This window comes from Lichenostomus cassidix, chromosome 10 (genome assembly GCF_008360975.1).
Source record: "Lichenostomus cassidix isolate B80296 chromosome 10, HeHo_3.0, whole genome shotgun sequence".
Classification (NCBI taxonomy): Eukaryota; Metazoa; Chordata; class Aves; order Passeriformes; family Meliphagidae; genus Lichenostomus; species Lichenostomus cassidix.
The window spans coordinates 17,708,951-17,728,002 of record NC_139491.1 but is presented as its reverse complement, the minus strand read 5'-3'; the positions used below and the strand labels follow the sequence as shown (position 1 = coordinate 17,728,002).

The 19,052-nt window shown below is 41.0% G+C and overlaps 1 protein-coding gene and 1 long non-coding RNA gene across 7 annotated transcripts in view; one reads left to right on the top strand and one right to left on the bottom strand.

Annotated features, from left to right (window-relative positions):
- The window catches only part of PEAK1 (pseudopodium enriched atypical kinase 1), a 109,728-nt gene that overhangs the window by 28,311 nt on the left and 62,365 nt on the right, over positions 1–19,052 (top strand). The window lies entirely within an intron of this gene.
- LOC146432861 (uncharacterized) overlaps positions 1–19,052 on the bottom strand; it is an 87,657-nt gene that overhangs the window by 14,623 nt on the left and 53,982 nt on the right. For 2 of the 3 annotated variants that reach the window (XR_014854355.1, XR_014854357.1), the window contains exons 5-7: positions 10,063–10,262; positions 9,475–9,614; positions 2,886–4,419 (exon numbers count right to left, since the gene is read on the bottom strand). This is a non-coding gene — a long non-coding RNA (uncharacterized LOC146432861). Of the gene's footprint in view, positions 1–2,885; positions 4,420–9,474; positions 9,615–10,062; positions 10,263–19,052 lie in introns of those variants that run through there. The other variant, XR_014854356.1, reaches the window with a different exon arrangement.

Below are 19,052 nucleotides of genomic sequence, written 5' to 3'. Positions count from 1 at the left end.
CACCTCATTCTCAGTAAGTATATATGGTATGTGTATTTCTTGACTACATATACCACAAAATACTTGGGGTTTATGGCCCATCACTGTGTTAGGAAATGTCTCACAGGACTGTGTTGCCTTAAGATTTTAAATTAAAAACTTTATAATGGGATGTGGAAATAAAATTTACTGAGAACTGAGACTTCAAGGTGGAAACCTCAAAACTTTGGCAAATGCTGGTTTAGAAAATTCTGGCTATCATTCACATGTACAAATATGAATCTTTAAAGTGCTAACATAGATAATCTCTACCTTTCAGGTAGCAGATCTTTAAAGATCTGCAGGATACAAAACAAATGGGGAAAGGCAGCTCATGTTAGTAGCCTAATTTAAGAAAAGACCATTTCTGGGCTAAACCTTTGGTAATTGTCATTCCAGGAAAAGCAACAATAATTTTCACTCGTTCAAACTTCACTGCCATTAAAGAATAGTTCTCGGTTTTCTGCTGTTCCTCCTTTAGAAGTGTTTGTTGCTTTTGGCAGGTGAGTATGGGAGAAAGCTCAGGATGGTTTGGTTATTTTGGAGGAGCTGGAGCTGTTTGAGAAGATAGGAATTTCTGTTTAGAATGGAAAACTGATCCGAATGGTCTCTTTGGAGACAGAATGGTCTTTCAAAAATTCTTTTACTTCTGGATATTGGAAAAGCACTTTTCTGTGGAAAAAAAGGCATGTTGGGACTGAAATATGGCACCACTGAACATGTGTCCAGATAAATTACACCAGTTACTGGTTTAAATTTTGATTAAAAGTAACTTTAGGGACTTCTTATTGTTCACAATACCAGAGTTATTCTGGCAATACTTGCTTTTCTTACAGTATTTGTACTTCATCCACAGTACACCCTAATTCTGTATATTCATTTCAGGAGGGGTGACAGGGTGAGTGCCCCAGCTGAGCAGTTGGGAATTCTGTCAGGAGCCCCAGTCACATTGCAGATCATCCAGAGCTGTGTCTTTTTCTTTTAAAATAGGAATAATGTTTAATTAGCCAGAACTGTGTAGGTCAGGAAGTGCTATTTATAGGCTGAGATATTGTTGTGTTGGTCTCACAAGTTAATGCATACAAATTTCAATTTTTAAGTATCTAAGTTTTTATATGTAATGAACTTGATGTAAGCTTATGAAAGCTAGAAGGAAAAACTGTATTTGTTAACATGCCATCTTTTTATTTTCCTTCCGTGAACATATGCAGCTAATATTTAATCTTCAATATGTCCCAGATCATGCCCTGAAATAATAATTTTGCCCTATCAGATCTATCAGATCACCTTTCTTCTACGATGTTTTGGGTTTTTTTTGACTGCCTGGAATTAATTGTTCTGAGTTGAAGCAGGTCCAAGCATTAAAGATACACTCTACTTGCAAAAGAAAGTTTGAAAAGATACCACCTATTCCTTCATCTTCATATCCAGTTTCAAATGAACATGCAGTACAAAACCTCAGTAAAAATTGTGTTTACAGGAAAATAACCATTCTTTTGATAATTTTTATCAGCACTGACTGTTTATGGAATGTATAGTTATTCATGCCTTGTTGTAATTAATTCATTGTTCTTCTGGTTTATTATTTGAAGTGCTGTTTTTTCTCCTTGCAGTCCCAAAATGTTATCCAACAGTTGAACACTCCCTGTGATATGGGACACTGTGGAAAAGCCTTAAGGGAAAGGTAAACGTTGGTATGGTAAAAGGAAAGGACAAGTGTCAGACACACTCAGCTTTGACAAGGCAGTGCAGGGCTGTGGTTCACTTCTTGTAATAGAAACTGCTGTGAGTAAAGGGGCGTTTTATAAAAAGGAAATTGTAATTAGGGAAATAGCATGTTCCTTAATTGCTGTCATTTTGGAATGATAGACAGTAAAATGGTGGTTTGTGTCCTGCTTTTTGAAGGAATAGGCTTGATAGGCATGGGCTTTAAGGCACATCTGGTTTTTCAGTGTTTTTATCCTATATCACATAGCAATTCTGCCTGTTGATTTAGTAGGTGGAAGGGAGAGCTCGCTGATGGTGTGGATAAGGAAGGGAAGGTGTAGTAGCTCAGACAATGATCAGTGTGAATGGAGTAAGAAATGAGGTGGAGCACCCAAAGCTCCCCAGCTCCTGTTCCTGCACCTGCTAACAGAGCCAGGGAAAAGCAAAGGACCTCCTCCTTTCCCACAGAGCACAGCTGTGTGTCCCAGCCAGCTCCTCCAGCATTTAGATTATCTCCTTTTGGAGGACTTCAAAGCAGAGACAGGAATATGGTAACTGAGTGTGGGATACAAGTGGTGATGTAACTGGAGAGCTTCACTCTGGAGGCAAACCCTTGTGGCTACTGAGTGTTTGTGCAGAGAGAATAGCAGTTTTATAGCAGTAAGATGTGTATTTGTAGCACAAGATACCCAGAAAACCAAGCAATTTGTGTTAGGGCTGGTTTTGCCAGTTTTCAGACATAAACTGCAGATTTGGCTGTCACAAGTAGACCAAATTACTGCATCATAATAATTCCTTTCCAGATAGTCCTACCAACCCCTGTGTTGCCCTATGTAACTAATGCCTGGTAGGAATATGGATCACCTGCTTGGCCAAGTACAGAACTGAGTGTTTAGTCCCAGGACAAGACCATAGGCTGTCGTTTCCTTCACTTCTGGTTTTCTGTGTTGTGCTGCCAAAGTGAGTATTTGATGTTGGATGCGAATTCTGTCCCTGGGCACACTAGACGTTTGTAGTGGGATGGTATTTATACTATGCAGAACCAGACTAGACTGGTTTTGTCTATTTATAATAGCAAATTCTAAAGATTTTTAGCATTTGCTATATTAAATAATTTTCAAACCTTTTCAATCTAATTTTCAGCAGTGCAAGTTTAAGGTTCCTGATGTTGTCTCTCTAATAATACAGGCTTTTAGAGATGGATGGTTCTTTGGCTGACAGGTTATTCCACAGAAGAACATTTGGAGAGTATTTATTGACTGATAGATCCTAATGGCTTCTGAAATGCTGTATCTTGGTTTGGTCTGGAAATCTGAGTAGATATCACATTCTTCTTGTTTGTCTTTTGGGATAAGGTTAATGAGCCTTGTAAATTATTAAGGGCTATGCTCTCATTTTCCAGACCTGATTTCTCTGATTAGGTGCTGTGTGCTAAAACTGTTCATTAGTAGGTGCTCTGTGTATGTATTATTGATGACTTGGTGGGAATTTCCCTGTCTGGAAAAGGGTGGTAGGCAGATAGAAATGCTTTGCATAGAAAGGTGATGTTAGAAGATTTGACACTTTGTGCATTTATTTCTGAAGGCGTGTTTGGCCTCATGCCATGGGGTACCCAGCATGAAAAGTTGTCTCTGGGAAGCAGATGGAATCCTGTCTTGCAGTCCTCTCACTCTTCTTGCAGACCCATGAGGTTTTTGTTATAACTTTGATGTAATCTGGAGTGTATTCTTGTAAAAGCAATACAGGTTTATTTAGCGTGTCTTCATAAATACATTGCCTTTTCTACTACTGTTTTACCACTCAAAAATGGGCTGTTAAACAAAGCTAAAGCAATGAAGCAGAAAAGAGTCCTAGAGTGGAGTGTGGCTACTGTGGTATCCTACAAATTATCAAAACCAGCTTCAAAGTGTTACTGCCAGCCATCAGGCAGAGAAAACGGGCATTATCCTGCCTGAACTCATAATCCTTGAAGTTTGAATCTGCTCTTAAAGATCCAGTGAGACAAAATTTCATTACTATGTATCCCATTAAGAGAATATATTACCCGTATATGTAGGATAACTTTTCTGCTAATATACAGATTTAAAATGTTTGAGGGACATAAATCAATACCTTGAAATGAAACCCAAAGCTCAGAATGCCCATTTCCTTTAAGACATGGCTCGTTCAGGATGATTCATGACTCTTAGTGGTACACCTCCACTTAGTCCTGTCTAGATCAGGATTGCCACAGCTTTATCATGTGTCATGTCCTGTATCACTCCCACTCCCTCCGGCTCCTCGTGGTGGCACTGGCCTGGTTTCCAGCTCAGTCAGTTCCTAGATCTGCTCTCTGGGTGGGATCATGTGAGCACAGGAAAACTCAGAACCCAGTGACCAGGGCAGGGCTGTGCCAGCCCAGATTTAGATTGATTTGAAGGGCTGTAGATCCACACCCTTTTGAAGCATCACTTGTTCGGAATATATTATCTTCAAGTTTCCGCTGAGCCTGGAAGTTTCGAGTTGAAATGGATTTTAGATTAAGCAGAGAATTTGCAAAACAATAGGAGAGAGAAAAATGGTAGCATGAGTCATAAGCATGGGACCTTCCCCCACTGTCTGCCTAGAACTGCTGAGGTCCCGAGGATTAGTTCATAGAAGAGCTGTAGTTTCCAGCATGCAATCAGCCACCATGTCCATTGTACTTTCAGTTTGCTGGAATAAAAGAACTGGATTAGTCATCAAAACTTAGGGCTAGCATAAAACTCGGTAGTTTATTACCACTTTTTTGGACAACACAGCTTAGATGGTTGATGGTGTGCTAAGTGCTGATGTTTATTAAATGTTTATTGGTTTTATATGTTGGCAAAGTGGCTGCAAGTGTCTAACAGATGTGGGGCATTCCAGTTGGTCTGTCTCTGGTTTTCCTCGTCAGCCATATTTATCATTGAGATGCTCAGCAGTCAGACATGTTCTGAAAAGCTTCTGCAAGGTTGTCATGATGTCCAAATGTCTCATTGGAGTAATTTTAATGTCGAACTTTAGATGAGACTCTAAAGGATTTCTGCCTAGATTTATTGCTAGATCATTTCCTAAACCAAAGTGACTTGTACCTGTTAGCTGTGGACCACAGAGCCTTTCTGAAAAGCAGAGAACTATGGAAATGTTCAGGATTTTGAGGACTGGGAAGGGCTTTCCCACAGCCTGGCTTCCATCTGTCCCCATCACCCTTCCTGCACCAGGACTGCAGCAGTCCCTGGAAACCTGGGAAACCTTTCCCTTCCCAGGCTGCTGGTGCACAATGGCCTCAGATGACCACTTCACTGCTCGCTGCAGCGACTGCCAGCATGTTGCTCAGCTCTGCTGGAGCTCAGCCAGTGCTTTGGCATCCCTAAGAACATTTTTGTGAACACCAAAGCATATTGTCTCCAAAAATACAAAATGCTTAATTCCACACCCATCCCCATCTTCTTCCAAAGCCACTTCTTATTGTAAATTAAGGCATTTTCCTGAACTCTGGTGTTTAACCAAGCTGGTATTTCTTTTCATGGATATTTGGAATTATACCATTCAGTGTTGGCATTATTGACAAAAGAGGTATTTTTTTCCGTACATTTGGGAGGATAATGTGGCCAAACTTGGAATTTAACAAAGCCTGGAAATGTTTTTGGGCATTAAGCAGTAAATCATTAGTTTGGGCAACTTTTGCACTGTTCTGAAGACTGATACCAAATAGTATATTTGCATTGGCAAAGTGAAGTGTGTTAAGTTTTCTATGGAACTTAGAATTTGTGTGACTCCTGGGGTGATTAAAAGATATCATCTCAAGATTTAACCATTTAAACACTGCTACTCTGAATCTCATCTCTACTTGTCATTGCCATATCCCTCCCTCATCTTTGGTTTAACATTGCTCTTAATGTTTCTGTAGCTTATCTTGTGTAGAACAGAAACAAGATAAGCTGGGATTGCATCTGTGGCAGCACTGCAGCCCAGTAAAGCTTGACTTCCATTCTTCCCTGGTCATTCCTTTCCCCTCTGCACTGCCTCCTGTGCTGTGCCAGCACGTGTTGGTGAACCCAACCAGGGAAGTGATTCAGCTGGAGAAGGAAAATCCTGCCAAAAAGACCAACTGCCAGCATAAAGCCATGTGGTCTTGGGTGGTTGGGCTGGCATGGGAACAAGCAGCTGGGGGAGAAAAGGTAGGAGTTGTTTAAATTTGTTCTCCTGCTGAAAAAGTTATAATCAAGCCACAGCCTAAAAATTAAGGTTTTGCCCAAAAATAAATTTTATGTAAATGGGACACACACAACAACAGAGACAACAAACACCATCAGTGTCTCTTTTTTCAGATATCTGTGTTGATTTAGCCCAGGTCAGATCCTTATTAAGTTAAATTAAATCAAGTGCTGAGGAGGCTCAGGGAAACTATTTGATTGCTGAAGTTCCATGCAATGAGGTTTTTCTGATGCAATTTTTCCTGAGCCAGGTTTGCAGGCTGCAGCCTGTTTGAGGAGCACTATAGAAGGTGGTACTTGAGCTGCCATGTTGGTCACTGGTACCCTTTGTGCAGCCCCTGTGGACCAGGAGCAGCCCCTGACCCAGCCCAGCAGCTCCTGCATCCACATCCATGTGCTCATTGCTCCACTGACTCAGCTTTGGGTCTGCCAGGGAAAACGAGGAAGACGAGGATCAAGTATTCCACTTGGTTTTCCCTTTATTTTTTCTCTAGCATTATTATATAATGCTAGAGACAAACATGCAACTGCACAGTTGGTGTGTATGTACCACTTTGTGGCTTGTAGCAGTGATCTGGTTAGAATAGAGCAATTGGGAGAGCATCCTCAAAGTCTCTGTAAGGACATAATCCAGTGTAGAACTCGGTGCTCCTAGGGCAGTTCTGAGCACTCTGCCCTTCCCCTTGCTCCCCACCCTTGCTGGTGCTGCCACCTCAGATGTTTGCAGCTGATTGAATGCAGTAACTGATGAACACAGAGCTGGCAAGGGCACAGTTCCCTGCTGTGTTACAGAGTGGGTGGGCACAGAAGAGAAAGCAGAATGGCATGGCTGACAGCAACGGCAGGGGAAGGAGTGAATCCTGTCTTTCATCTGTCAGGAAGCCTTGTGTGACTTCACTGTCAGTGCCACAGGTAATGCAGATAAGGAGCACTGCCTGTGGCATGAGCACTGTGTACGTGTGCATTGCTCACACCATTACTGCTCTGTGTATCAGCTCTAGGCTTTTCCCTCAGAAGCTCCTACTGCACAGCCAAGCTGAAGCACAATTGTAAGCTTGTGCACAGCTCAGAATTCAAAAAGGAGAATTACTTTCCCTTTAGCTTACAAACCCACAGCTTAAGGGCATTTTGCTAAAAGGCAGGAGGACCCTGGTGCACATAACTGGGTGCTTTTGGTGACTGATTTTTGTGGTGGATCTGAACCTGCAGTTTAAGTGTAACTTCTAGAACTCAGTAGTGAGTATTTGCCATGAGCAGTGAAGTACAGACACCTGATGCTTTGGTTATGTGGCTTTGTCTCAGTGCTCCAAAGGTTGTTTTTTAGGGAAGTGTGTTGTGATAGCAATTAGCCATCATGCTGCTCTCATCTGCCTCTCTTCCCTTGCACACACAAGAGAAAATAAGCTATGTTAAACTTCATTATTTGCAAGCCCTGTCACAGCCAACAGTGTTCCATTGTCTTCTGGTTTCCTCCACGAGGTTCTCAAACTGTAGTCAGCAAAAGGATATTAAACAGCTTCTTTTTTACTGCAAAGTTTGAATGTGCAGCAGCCTGCATGGAACCAGTCAGTCTGCACAGGACTGAGTGCCTTGTTAGATCACTGTAAATACAGGGTTTAGGAAGCAATCCCATCCAGGTCATGCTCCCTCTCAGCCCTTTGGCATAGAGGAAAGTGCTGACAAGTGTGATGCTTTCATTCTGAGTGGTATCTGCTCTGCTAGAGGATAAAAACTTCAGTTCAAAATGCATACACAGTTTTAACTCTTAAGTGTTGCCTTCCTCAAAGATCAGGGAATAAACGATTTGCTTCCCTTACATGAGGAAAATCACCTCAAAACTTCTTAAATTACAAAGGGAAAGAAGGCTTACCTTATATACATTTCTAATTATTTTTACTTGTTATACAGCTGTTTTCACGATAGTACATGCTTTTCTGTCTATAGAAAGTTTGTGTAATGCTCAAAATTCAGTGTGGAAAGAGGTCTGAGCCTAAAAGGGAATAATGGCAATGGCTCTCTGAGCCATACTTGGGCTCCCAGGATGCTAATGCCTGTGTCAGAGGAGATAAAGTGAAGGGAGACTGTATGAAACCCATCAGAGCTGTTAAGCTGCAGCAATGCAAAGCTGTTGGTATTTTAAATAATGGTTAAAATAAATTCCTGTCGGTTAGTGCTGGACTATTTGAAATTCCCCTAGGTTTAAATAAAAAGGGAGAAGGAATTTTAACCAGCTCATTTGATAGAAAAATGACCTGCAGATGGGGTTTGAGAGAATAATAGGCAGCAGATTACAGTGGGGAAATCATGGCAGAGCATCAGACTTTGATGGGTTTATGCAGAGTGGGCAGTGGGGAGATGAGAAGAATTCCCACTGCAAACCAGCATAGCACTCGTTTTATTTCCACTGCCTGTAGCTGTTCATAGCAGCATTAAGTTTATGAAGTCATATATGCTGAAAAGTTTTAAAATATCAGCAGTGTTACATGATGTGCAAATATCAGTGGGTTTTCTCCCATTTATGTGCCTATTTTCAAGTACAGTCATACGTGGAAAATCTTGTTTCTTCCAGTCTTGACCTGCATTGATGGAGGGCAAATGCCTCTTCCCTAGTTCCCAGTGTCCTGAAATGTATTTAGTAAATATTAGATATTATCAACACTTAAGATACTGAAAATGTAAACATAGTTGGCTTTAGGTTTTTTGAAACCTTCATAACTGCCAAATTAGAAGGGTTTTATGAAGAAGGCAAAAATTTTACAGCCACCAAATTTAATTTAAAAGTGAATTTCTAAGCAGGAAAGCTCTTATATATGTATATAGAATAGCACTGAGATATCTTTCTTTTTGTTCTTCTCTATCTTACTCTTGGGAAAATCTGAAATACGCTTGGTGTAACTTAACAACTAAAAAATTGAGACTGCTTTGGCAGCCTACAAAAATTAAAATATTCTCATGAATGACACCTGCAGGGATTTTGTTGTTAAATAATAGAAGCGAACATTTTTAATGCAACTTACAGCATTCGTGAGCACAGTTGTGATTTGAAAAAAAATATAAAATTCCTTTGTGGGATTCTACAGCCCAGGGATGCAATAACATGAAAAGTTTCATGTGTGCCTCCTGCAGGATTTTTCTTTTTTTTTTAATAATATAGTTCCTGGTATTCAAGATGCTTACTGGAGATTAGAAATGGGATGTTCCTCAAAAATGTTAATAGAACATGTTTTGTGGCAGCAAATGAACAATGTCCATGTTTGGACTGCCCAAAGCTTCAGAGCAGTTCCCAGAGAGGAGCAGGGCTCTGGGTGGGTGTGCAGGGCCTGCCATGGATGTGGTTTGAAGCAGTTTTTCATGCAAGATGTTTCCCCCAAGGGGGATTGTGCTTGCAGTGACCTTACCTGACCTCAGCTGGGGTTCACTGAACACTCCTTTAGTAAAGAAATGCTGCCAGGAGCTGTTTCCTGTTCCTGTTCCAGTGTCCTGTTCCCATGTCCAGCCAGGTAGTGTAAGGTGAGAAAAGCAACTTACTTACCTGTAACAGTGCCTCCAAAGTCCTTCACTGGGACCTGAGGGGATCCTGACCTGGGTACTCATCAAAATGCTGCTCCAGTGTTTCGGGAATACTTTGTACTTTGGGAAGTGAGTAACAAAGATCCCAGCTGGCTTTTAATACTGGAAAATAAAAGTGAGTTCCATGTATTACACCATTAAAAGTGTAAGATGACTAGTAATCATTCTTCAGCCTCCTTTACCACCACCCACTGTCCAATTCTTTGCACTGTTTCACTGCCTTTATTTCCATTCTTCTAAAATATAAATACAATTAGAATACAGAGGCTCATTAGTGTCTGCCTCTAGTATGGGTGCCCCTTTTTAGATGGGTAGGAAGTTACAAACTGCAGTGCTCATTTGACAGGGAAACAGCACTCTGAAATTATTTCAGTTCTGTTGAAGTATGAAGGCACAGAAAAATAAGCTGATTTCTACTACAAGTCTTAAAGTGTGTTCTCTATTTAATATCTTTTAATAATGCTTGAACAGTTTTGCTTGCAAACATGTAGAATCACAGTGAACCTTCTTTTACTTGCTATGTTTTTTTCCCTAAATAAATTTTCTCTACCTTCAAACACTCTTCTTTGTTCTCACTGCTCTAGAATTCTTTCATCCTCTTCTCAAAAGCTTCTGAATATGCCACACAGCCTCACTTGAAAAGAATGCAGAACAGGAATGCAGGGTGGGGAGCTGGAGGTATGGAGCAGCATCCACTTGGCACAAATACAGGCAACAGGACACTTCCCACTGCAGACAGGTTGAAGGGGCCTGGAAAAGAAATCACAAATCATTATGGCATAGGAAGAAGTAAATAGAGGTGATAAAGGAACAAGTTTCTTATCTGTTTTCTTTATTTTCTGACAAGAACCCAGCAGCTCAAAACAAATGTACAAAGCTGAGAAGCTGTGGAATGTCCTTCCACAGGATGTTGTGGCTATGCGATTGTAAATGGGTTCAAAAGGTAATTGGATAAATTTATGAAGGAACATTCCATGCAAGAATATGAAGTACAGAGTCCCCAGTTTTCACAGGAAGCCTCTAAACTGTAAATGGTTGGAGATGGGAAAAGGTTTGGAGAAAATGGTGCTGTTTGTGCCTCGATGCTCTGGGCTGGTGCCAGGAGCAGCCTAATGGATAGCTTGGATTTGGGCATCCTGTAACTACTTTTGTCCTCTCTGAGGCTCTCCTTGGGGTATTTATGATCCTTCTGATCTTCTTCTCAACATCTTTAATATTTGGCAGCTTTGCTTAATGTGCAGTTTGTTAGCTCTGTTGTTCCAAATGGCAGCAGCTGAATCGCATCCTCCCTTCTCAGGTGAAGTCTATAACTTCTCCTGCACAGGTGCAGCATTCCTGTTTTTCCATGACAGTCAACTACTGTCCTTAAATTTGTGTTTAGGTGTAAAAGGTTTGAAAAAGTAACTTGCCACTTCAGCCTTTCCAATTTGGAATTTTATCCTGAATTAACATGTAAAATCATTTTCCAGAGGAGCATTTAACAGATTCCTCTGTAGCTTTGGTAACTATGTTATTGAAGTATGACACTCACTGAGGTAATTTCACCCTGGACAGCTGCTTTAGCACACTGAACCATGTTCCTCTGGCCCTGTGGTCTGCAACAACTTGCCAAATTGCTCCTGCCTACCAGCAGTTCTTACCTGTGTTCTTCCCCCCTTACAGCTAATGCATATTTCTCCTTTCTCTGTATTCCCAGTGAACTGTTTGTCAGCCATGGGTTTTCAGCTGTGCATGTTACGAAGCATCACCATTTACATTACTCTTCTGATAGTCCTTTATTACCCTGTTTTGATTTTGCCTCATTTTTCTTTAACTGCAGGATTCAAATAACCCTTTCTCTCTGACAAATGAGTTTAGAATTAAAGCTTCACAGAGTCGCCCTTTCCACAGCAATACTTTATCAGTGTGAGTGCATAACACTTACATTGGTCTTGATCCTAAATTTCAGTATAATTTTTTTTTTCTCTCTCTTTAAAGCAAATGCTCTGCCCTTGTAGAAATGAGGCTGCAAGCTCTCTCATGTGTTTAATGACAAGCCAGAACTGGAGCAATACTTGCAGTGTATTGTCCTCTGTCCTTGCCTGTTTCCAATTGCTCAGTACCAATTGTTTCCAGTTTCCAGCTGTTGTATATAGCTGCCAAAACCACTAATGCCCAACCTGTCTAGTAAGAGAGAGTTTAAAGAAATAATCTTCCTTTTCTTCAGTGTTTTGAAAGATGGAAATGCTTTGGGTTATGATGCATTGTGCCTGGTGCATTCAATCTTGTGCTGTGGTGAAGTGGGTAAATGGTTGGTGTTGAGAAGTGCAGTGCTATGTATGCAGCTCAGGCAGGAGAATTTAAGATAACTGGGGAAAAAAATCTGGAACCACTGAACACTTGCTGAATTTTGTGCTATTTAAATGCATACTCTGTATCTTAATACTTCAGAAATATTAAGTGCTACTTGAAGTTCCCTATTACAACTGTAGTTGTTTTCCATCAGTATTTTTAAACTGCAGTCAGAACAAGGGAAAATGCGTTAAGTACTTGAGGGAGAGAAATAGCCTAGGAAGGAATCACAGCGCCTCTTTCCCATGCCCTCAGGCCTTTGCAGGGAGCTGTTTACCTTAAGGAGGCTTTTCAGCAAATAGTCCTGGTTTGGTTAAATATGTCAATGTTCAGTCAGGTTTTATATTCAGAGCACTGTGCGTTGGGACCTGTCTGCAAGCTCTCCATAGTCTGTTGACTGACCCTCTAGTTCTGGTCCTTTCACTAACCTGATGCTCATTTTCTGACCTTCTCTCACCTTCACCACTTGTGGGTTTTTTGCCTTCTGGCTATTTCAACCAATTCAGTTTGCTTTCTGATGTAGTGTCTTCCTTTAGATTTACATAGTATTTGAGTGCCTTTCTCATTGCAAGGTCAAATGGTACTTCATTGAAAAGTCAAAATGTGTGGATTGGCTCTTGTCACAAGCTTAATTTAACCATCATTTATGTTCCTGGAAGTATGCCATTTTTGATCCATTTCATTTATCTCAATACCTGCTTTTAAGCAAAACTTTGACAAATGATAGCAATATGTGGAAGACATTTTAGCATAGTCTTTTGAAAATCATTTTGCTAATATGTGAATTCTAGTCCAGACCAGACTTAAAATAATAGCATTACAAAATGTCAAACCTGGTAAAACTATTAAAAAAAAGAAAAAGAACTTTGACTAATGACCCATGTATATGGCTTAACATTTAAGTAAAGATTGCATTTTTGACTTGAGCGATGAGAAGAATTCAGCTAAAGCATTTCTCTACAGCTTCCTGCTGAAGTAAGTTTTCTTTGTCTGGCTGTAGCTGTGGGAAGAGCTCAGTGGCACACATCTCTGGAATTTTCCAGCTTTGTCTGGGATGCTGTTCTCCCTCTGCCTGCGGCCATGAGCTCTCTCTCCCACGGCACGCTGGCTCTGGGCTCCAGCGATGGTTTGAGTTCAAGCTGAGTTGGCTTCCTGGGCTAAATACTTGTGTTTTGGGAGGGGTAGTGTGTGACAAGCTGGGGGAATGGCAAGATCATTCTGACAGGGCCATCATTGGTCATAACTGAGCACAGCACTGAGGATCAAGAGGTGGATCTCTCCTAGCCCAGGGAAAGGATGAGCTGCAGGTGAATCCCCAGGATGGATGCAGCCTCATGGCAAATCCCCCCGAGCTGCAGGGAGGGCAGAGGCTGCATTACCCCCTGCCCTTTGGGAAGTGCTGTGCTCAGCAAGGAGGGGTGGGATTCGCGTTGAGTTTATCTTGGGGGTCTTATTGCAGCTGTGCAGAAGTTTTCAGTCCTGCTGATGTTGGGGACTCTTGATTTGCCTTTGTCTGTGCTATGAAACCGTTCAGCAGGCTCACAACAGCCTCTGCTCTCAGGAACTTCATTTTATAGGAGCAGATTTCATGAGGAGAATGCCATGCACACATTCAATCTGCCACTTTCTCCTCTAATCCCAATTCAATAAGATTTTCTGATAACCTGTCGTACATCCGTGAGTGTTTGTTCCTGATGGGGAGGGTATTTGAGGGTGTTTGAGGCTAGCAGCCACAGTTTTAATGTTAGGCTTGTTTGGATGCCTGGAATTGGAGCAAGAAATCCACTGCCATTTCACAGCTTTATTTGTTGAATGGAAACCAGGGAATCGACATCATGTATTCAAGAGCAAGAAAAATGGCATTTACAGCAGGGTGTAATTTTTTTTATGGTCCCAAGCATTCCTTTGTTTACAATTTTAACTTAATATATTCATGATACCTTGAAATAGCGGTATGCATGGAGATGGGGGGTTGAAATTGCTTTTGTGGTTCTTTCTGGCTTATATAAATGTATATTCTGTAAAGATCAAAAGTGACTGGAAAAGAGGATTTGGAAGAGATTATTCATCAAAATGATTTTTTTTTGCAATACATTGGAGAGGGGAAGAGAAATTTCAAGCTTGTTCTCTCAGGCTTTGGTTTTGTTCAGCTTTCTTACTTTCACAAGATACCTTATTTTTACCAAAATTTCTAATAAGCCCCTGGAGTGAAGTATATGCTAACAAAAGTAATGTTAGGTGTTTCAATAAAAATCTCTCCTGTTGATCACAGATGCACAAACTGTGGTTATTCCATTAATTCTCCTGAGAGATTCTGGGACACTTTCAAGAGCAGATCTACTCTTTTTATACTATTCATTGAAACACATGGATTTTCTTTAAATGTTTTCAGGACTGCATTCTTTTTAATTTTTTTATATGCATATAAAATTCATAAAGTTAGATTATGATAATGCTGTTCTCAGTGCTTCTGAAAATACTTTTTAAGTCTGCCTTGCATGATTTGTCAACTCAAATTTTTCTAGAGCCTTTGTAATTAAAACCACTTTAATTTGTCTATGTTTTGTGACAAAGTTCAAGGGAGAAGATAAGCCAATTTGTTCATGGCAATTTTGAAATCCTGCTTAATACTTTTATTTAAACCCAAAAACTTTCTATTAGGATTGAAAGTGTGGGAAGAAAATGGCAAATCTCAGTGCAGAAGCTGTAGAAGTCTTGTCAAAGTCAGAGTGCTTGAGAAACTTGAAATGGTCTTGTTTAGTTAAACAAGGAATTAGGAATTTGCTTAGGGAAGACGTGGGCTGGAGGTTGTGTAAAACAGAATCAGAAAGGTCATGGGAGATGACAGCAGGGCTTGGATGCCATTGATAGTTAAAGGCAGTTCATGTGCATATGTGGAGAAAGTTATTTCCAGCATTGCTGTAACTGGGGAGATTTTAGAAAGTTCAGTTCATGTCACAGATTCTTCAAATTTACACACATACATGATTTGGTGGCAGTTGAATGTTGTCTGTAGTTGTTCGTTACCTTCTAAATAGCAGCAACATAAAGAAAATGTTTGTAATGTCATAAACAGGAAAGTAGAAGTAGTGTTCCTTGAGTAAATTGTGTTCATACTTGAAGTCAATTTTCTTTATTAAAAATGCTTTATGAAGTGATTTGGAGAAATCTGGAAGAGAATTCTGTTAATCCCCAAAAGTGAAGGCTGTGTCATTCATGTGCAGCGAGGTGAATGCTTCTGCAGAAACAATTTGGAGAAGAAAACTATCAGAACCAATTGAAGGTGCACTATTTGGGCCATTTTTCAGCAGTGCTGATGTGCCCTGCCCTGTGCTGCAGCAGGATGGACAGCATGGTGGCAACAGGAATATCTGTACACAGAAGGGAGCAAAGATCTTTTAGGGGCTTGATAGAGAAATCTGGAAACTTAAGCAGCACCTTGCACAGGCTAATGAAGAGGATTTGCAAAGCATGTTCTATTCGAAAACTTGGTATCCTGGTATTGTGACAATGGTATAGTGTTTAAAGAAAATGTTTAAAATTGTTTAAACAGTGGTATTATGTTTAAAGAAAATTACTCAAACTCTGCTACTTCACCAGCATTCCTCCTTCCCTTAGCACTCCCCTCGCTTATCTTTTGCCAAGAGCTGCTGTAAGGAAATACTTCTCTGCATTTCTCTTGTTTCTGTCAGTAATAATGGTGAGCCTGAACTCTTCTGTAGTGGCAACTTGCAGTACTTCAGTAAATTGTGGCCTTTGTCAGATAAATCAAATTGGTAACATTTTTCTTGATTCCCAAAACCCTCATTTATCTTCCCATTAAATATATATATATTTTCTCCAACTTCCATTCTTCCCCTTCAATCTGTAAAGCATAGCATGTGATGTGGTTTCTGTGTTGATTTTCAAGATAATTTTTAGTCAGTCAAAGACTGTTCTGTCTCAACAACTTTGAAACATAGATTTTTTTGAATAGATGAGAAAGTGCAGCTGCCAGATTAACAGACACAGAATACTGGAAGGGGAGGATCTTGCAGATGGTTCTAATAAAACTGGGCAAACAGCAAACGGGGGTGGGGGGAGAGTGGGTTGAAATTCAAATTGTAATCCCAGTGCAAGTTTTGGGGTTAGTTTGTGAAAGAAAGTTGCATAAACAGTCATTTGAGGGTTTGGGATTGGGGGCAGTTTATTGTTGCTCTCAGTTTTTCCTGTTGCTTCAGCACTGCCAGCTTTTCCTTCTCCCTTTATCCCTGTGTCCATTATGCTACCTGAGATTGTGTTGCTGTGCCAAGAGCCCTCCTCTGGAAAGCCACATTCAAATATTCATAGCATTTCTGGGAATGTGAAATACCAATAAAAGTCTACATTTTCAGTAGCTGTTGAGAGAAGAAAATGTGCTTGTTAGAGCAGAGAGCAGTAAAAATGGAGCAGAGACTTGTGTTGGTTCATTGTTCTGCCTGCCATCCCATAACCAAAAGTGCATTTTGGCCAAGCCTTGATGAACTCTGTGTTCTTTTAGAAGAAGTTTGTTCTACATGATTCATTCATAAGGATGGGTGACCAGTAGTACCTTCTGTCTTTTCTGCTGATTTTCTCCTTTTATTGAATGGTATTAGGTGTGTAATATTAGGCCAACAATTAAAAAATGAAAATTGCAGAGATGCAGCTGAGGGCCTGGATAGTCTCTGATGGTCTCAAATTCAATCACTACTTCTTGACATGATAATTTGGGGTTTTTAGGTGGTGTTCTTCTTGCCACAACATCTTATTGTCATCTCATTTCCAAAGCCAAAGCAATTAAGTCTTTATTTTTTTCTTCCTCTTGCTAATCTTTCCCTTCTTCAATGAAAGAGTGTTTGAGAGCACATAGGCTTTCAGCTTACACGGCAGCCCTTGGGGATGTGTCTTCATCTTGCTGTGTCAAAAGCTTTTCAAATCAGTAGTTCGGGAGTAGCAAACCCTTCAAACGCGTGAGTAACAGATACTTGTTTTATTTAAGAGTCCTTAAGCATGAGTAAGTCATTAAGTACTTCCTTTCTCCCCATGAACCAGTTCTATTTTAAACAGTCATCCTGTATTTAATATTTTTTAAAAGTATAAAAAGAAGTTCTGACTTTTAAGCTCTCTTTTTTGGAGTCTCTTGTGTTCCTCTATGAATTTGTATTAAAAACATATCTCTCAAGGGCTGCATATTCCCTATCTCCTTCAAGTGTGGATATATTCTGTGTACCGCATTTCTTTGCCCAAGGAGATGATTTGGAAATGAAGTTACTGCTCTGAAAACAGAGCACATCTCTCTTCATTACCTGGTCAATGGCTGGGTAATGCCACTTCAAAATGCCACCACCTGAGTGGCCTCTTCAGAGCTCAGCAATGTCCCCTGGTGCTTCCCTGGGAGCTCTGGGAATTCCTGTGCAGCGTTTTCTGTGCCAGGTGATCCCTGCAGCCTCTTTGGCAAAGCTGTCATGAACACAGTGTGTGTGGGGAGCCTGTGGAATTCCACTGAAAGGGATCCCTTGGTTTAATGAGATGCTTTGGTTGTGGAGATTGACCCTGTGATGCTTTGCTGATTCAGTCAATTTGGAAAGAATCTGTTTCCCCTCTCTTTACTGTATCATGCAAAAAGGATAACAAACATGAATATTTATAATTAGGTATTTTTGCAGGGGTTTGTGTCCAAGATACAGCATGCTGAGACGTTAAACAGCACCAGTGTTGCCAGAATCCTACCAGCTTGGCAAATCTGACAGCCAGTTGAAGGCAAAGATGAGTTTTTCTGATAAAATCAGGCCACGTACTGAATGCTGAAGCATCACCAGTTGTTCACAGCTCGGGAAGCATTCACTTGCAATCAACATGAATAGGAAAAACCTTTCCCAAATGATGCTTTGTTTCCTTGTGGATTTGCTTCCGGTTTTGCCTCCCTACACAGTCAGCAATCATAATTCAGATGGGGTTTGACATATAGAGTTCCTGTTCCTAATCTTGTGAGGAGGTGCCCCTTTATCCCCGGCTGTCACTCAGCCTGAGGGACAGGGAGTTGTGCTCCCAGCCTTGGCAGTTGCTGGGAAGTCGGGATGTTTGCAGCAAGGGCTGTGATTCATTTGTTTAGCATTCCTCGCCCTTTGTGCTGCGAGGACAGCGCGGAGGGGACTGAGTCACATGGCAGCTCTTTTCATCCAGGGCTTCTCCTGCCTGTGCCTCTGCGGAAAGCCAAGGGAATAATGGAGAGGGACTCATCTACAGCTTCATTTACTCCATCCACCTTAATTGCCTCATCAGAGCAGCAGCTAAAAAGAAGGATTTGCACATCATCTTTATCAATTAGCTTAAAATGTTTTAAATTAATCTGTAGTACTGAGCACTGGAACAGAGGTGAATATGGAGTGGTTTGATTCTTTTCTTTCTGACTGGTGGATTGTGTTTAAGTCTCCGTGCTGCTTATGGGTACAATGACAACTGTATCTATGATCTCTGTACCACCTGTTGCCTTAGCTACCATTTAATGTGCACCATGCTTATGTTGGAGATAAAATGTTTTCCGTGGCACCTATAAAACACCTCGGTGATCCTCATGAGCCACAGGAACACCAGATTTATATACAGCTGTGGCAATGAATCTCTGCCATCTCCAGCTGGACCAGAGCTGTTGGAGTGCAGCTCCACAAGCAAAGGCAAATGGCAAAGCAGAGCCCTTTGCTACTGCTGGGCAAAGCCTGCAGAATTTTAGGACAGAAGTGCAAATGCCTGCATGCAACTAAAATTAAAAAATGTGTATAAGTGTTGATGTTTTATTATATAGATACAGCTCTAGTAGTGTTTTCCTGGTTTGGGGCTTCCTTTTGAGACGTGCCCAGAGGTGCCCACGATTTGGGAGCAGGCACTGCAGACTGCCGGAGCCAGGGGCTTGTCAAGCATTAAAGGAGGAGAAATCCACACCCCATCCCCCCAGCCAGCTGCTTGAACTGGAGCATGCTGCCTGAATCCAAAGTCCCCAGTCCCTTGCTCTTGTAGTCAGAAAAAGACACTTTGGAAGGGGGGAAAATGTAACACAAACCCATCTCCTTATGGAGAGACTTTAAATATTTCAATGCGACTGTTCCATGCCATCAAGTGTTGGCTGATTTCTCTGTTCTTCAGGGCTATGTTCTCTTATTTCAAAGAACTTGGTAAAATGAAAAAAAAAATTGCTGCTGAGCAAAGTTCTCA